Genomic DNA, 3,603 nt, shown 5'->3' with positions numbered 1-3,603 from the left:
CTTTTGTAGCCCATAATAAGTTTTTAATAGTTAATCACAACTTTTTTTATGGTATATATGGCCTACCTGAAATTTGTATCTGCTTCATTTTTAGCATAATCCCTTAAAATTATATGGAAAAACGGATGGACGGAGTGGATATAGTTTACATGCATCAAGATGGGCTCCATGGTAAGGGCTGCACTGTCTTGAGTGAGTCCCAGGCCGCACATGACACTTCTGCTGGTGAGTTTCCTGCATCCTCTGTAAGGGAGAGTCGGAATAATCAAGACCTTTGTGGGGTCATGTATGCGTTATATCCGGTCCGTCCATTCATTGCACTAGCTTATCTTAGTACTGAATTCAAAAACTAATGCGCATTTAAGACTCTAGCTGGACCACACACCGTAATAAAAGTGCTAAATGAGGCTGATACTGTGTTTTCCCTTTTCTAGTGGAAGCCGATTGAATACGGGTAAGGAGTTGTGTGGGGCCCACAGTGATGTAGGGTTTTATCTATGCTATTCATTCAAAAAAAAATTTCCACATTTTAGAGTATGACTCCAAAAATGATGCAGATCCAAGGATTAAATGAACTACACAGTAAGGATTGAACGCGTACCATTAAAAACTTTTTGAGACCACGGAAGATTTGGATCAAGCTGGCGTTTGTGTTTTCTCATGTGACCATATGAACAAGTGGAATGACAAATAAACATTACAGAATGCCCTAGCAAGGTTACAATGGTTATTTTCACTGTTCGTTCTTTGGGTATGGTTCGGCCTAGCTTTGATTTATTTCATCTTTGAGCCCATGCCTTAAAATAATCTAAAAAATGTCTAAATAACCTGAATAAAGCACATACATCACAATGGGGCTGACAAAACACGTGCCTTAACTGATTTATGTGCAGGTAGGACACAATCCCTTTCATTATTTAGTAGGGATAATCAACTATTTGGATAGCATTTAAACGCCTACTTACCTATTTTATTTTTGAGTTCATATCCTAAGATAAGCATATAAAATGGAAATGCATTTGCCGTAGTAGGCCCCGTAGGCAGATAGGGTGGTTGAAACGTCCTTATCATAGTGGGCCCCACAAGTTTTGGTGGCACAGCTCCTGTCAAAGAGGGTTATATAAAATTGGCATCTTCTGGGACCATCTTTTCCTTATTGGATTTAACTTAATTAAAAAGGGTACTACAAGAACATGTGTTGTGATCGGTATGGTGAGCTTAACGTGGATGATGCCAATATATGGCATGTGGCACATGTACTGCTTAGCACATGTACTACAAACGAGGTTAATATAAATTGATGGGACACAGCTAAGGACAAATAATTTTATTCATGTAAGTGGTTATTTATTAGGTCTATAGATTACCATTGCTTAATTTTCTAAGTTATTATGCAAAAATGAGTTTGACTAACCATGGACAAGCCATCTGTATCGGCACAGACATTCATGAAGTTCAACTATTCAGACCATCTAAATTGTGGGTCCCATCAGAAACTTAGCATATTATAATTAAATTAGATAAGTAATCTTATCATCCAATTAATGGCTATAAAATGGATGGTCAGAGTAAAATGATGAGTGGTCAAAATTCAAAAGGAAACTCACATAGTTTCCATTATCTTTTTAGCCTACATGCTCTATACATTGTTAGGATAGTGATTTGGGTAGCATGATGATGCACAAGTGAAGAATTTTTATTTTTTTCACTTGTCCAGGACTAACACACTTGAGTCTAGCCCAAGGACCATGTATGGAAAGGTTAATATGACAATATGCGCCTGTCACATTTGTGAGATATTCAGGCCCTTAAATAAGTGGGTCCTAAAATGTCAACATACTCTTCTAAAATATAGGTCATGTGTGATTGAGTTGCTGGGGAAGGCCTTTGTCTATGAGGAGATGCATTTCAACCCTTTCATGATGGATTCTAGAATATTCAATTTTTTATAGGAGTGTTGTATGATCCATTTATAGAGAAGAATTGCTTGCTAAGCTAGGCACTAGCTCACTAGGTTGGTTAGCCAGGATTGAACCACCCCAAGCCACAGGTCAGACTCATGGCTCACAGCATTGCTTAGCCCCAATCTAGGCATGATGTGAAATATTTAAGATCCTCTTTAATTCCTTGTGACAATTCATACGTGCAAAGTGCAATAAAGGAACACAAATAGCCTTATGGCCGGCACTCTTCTATCTCCTTTTTTTAGAGAAAAATGCCCGCACCTCACGAGTCGGTCCCATGAGGTCGAACTATGTGGGCCCCACTGTGATGCGTTTCGAACATCTGCCCCATCAATCAAATGCACCATTCCATCGTGGGCCTAGGTCTCAAAAATCAAGTCAATCTGTGACTTGTTGGGCCATAACACATACAAAAGTGGAGAGGGGCCGTGCACCATTAAAACATTCATAATCATTTTTTGAGCCCACCGAGATGTGGTTTGCAAATCCAGCTCATCCATTATGTGTGTCCCACTTCGATGAGGGTTCAGACCAAGTTTCACATGCATGCAAATTTCAGGTGGGCCCCACCAAGTGCTTTTATATGTTTTAACAGTGTCTTCACATGATTTTAGATGGTATGGCCCACCTGAGTTCCGTATACAGCTAATTTTTGGAATATCCCATAATTTAAAGGGGACCCATCAAATGCACGGTGTTGATGGTTGACACGCATCACGGTGGAGTCCACATAGCTCGACCTCCCGGGAGCTGATAATGAGGTCTAGCGCATAGTACCTTTTCCCCTGTGTGTGTATATTAAAGGCATGTTTTAAAAGATCTTTTCTCGAGAGATTGTTTCTTTTACCAAATACGTCAGTGAATAAAAGAAAAGGTGTAACTCTTTAACATTAAAGTATTTAAATTAAAAATGTCATCACAACAATTTTATTATCAATATAAACTAAACATGTGGTTAAATGCAAATGTAGTTACACCTAGATCCATAGCTCAACTGGCAGACTAAGTGGAGATACCTCGTTTCAACACTTGAGGTCTTGGTACCGATTCCTAGCGGGGGTGGCTAACATGGAGTGTGTGTACTGACATGGGTGTGTACTAACAAGCTAACGTAAAAAAAAGGAAAAAAAAAAATGCAAATGTAATTAGAAGACAAAAAATACTTAAAATAATTTGTAATCATTACTATTTTCTTTACATTATCATGATAATTAGTAAAACAAATGGGCCTAAAATAATAATTACCACAATTTCCTCACCAATATGGATTTTACCAAATGGTGCCTTAGAAACCAAATTTTGGATCGGGGATGAAATTACATAGAGGACTTTTTTTTTTTTTCATAAAAAAGTGGTATGCGGTAATTACCCCACAATTCTCAACTTCACCACTTTTTAAAGTCATTTTAATAATTTTGTCCTAGAAAAATGATTACGAAGGAACTTCAATATTATGGTTTTCCAAAGGTGTGAATTTTCTTACCAAATTCCCATCAAACGATAAGCATAAGAGATTTAAATTTTTTAAAATTTATGAATCCTAAATTAAATTCTTTGGGCCTGACTTGGCCCCTGGTACTAAGGATGTGGGTGAGACCTTGATCATAGGGCCCACCTCAATGTGTTTACCGTATATCCA

Source organism: Magnolia sinica, chromosome 17, assembly GCF_029962835.1.
Source record: "Magnolia sinica isolate HGM2019 chromosome 17, MsV1, whole genome shotgun sequence".
Classification (NCBI taxonomy): domain Eukaryota; kingdom Viridiplantae; phylum Streptophyta; class Magnoliopsida; order Magnoliales; family Magnoliaceae; genus Magnolia; species Magnolia sinica.
Note: the sequence above shows the minus strand (reverse complement) of the source record.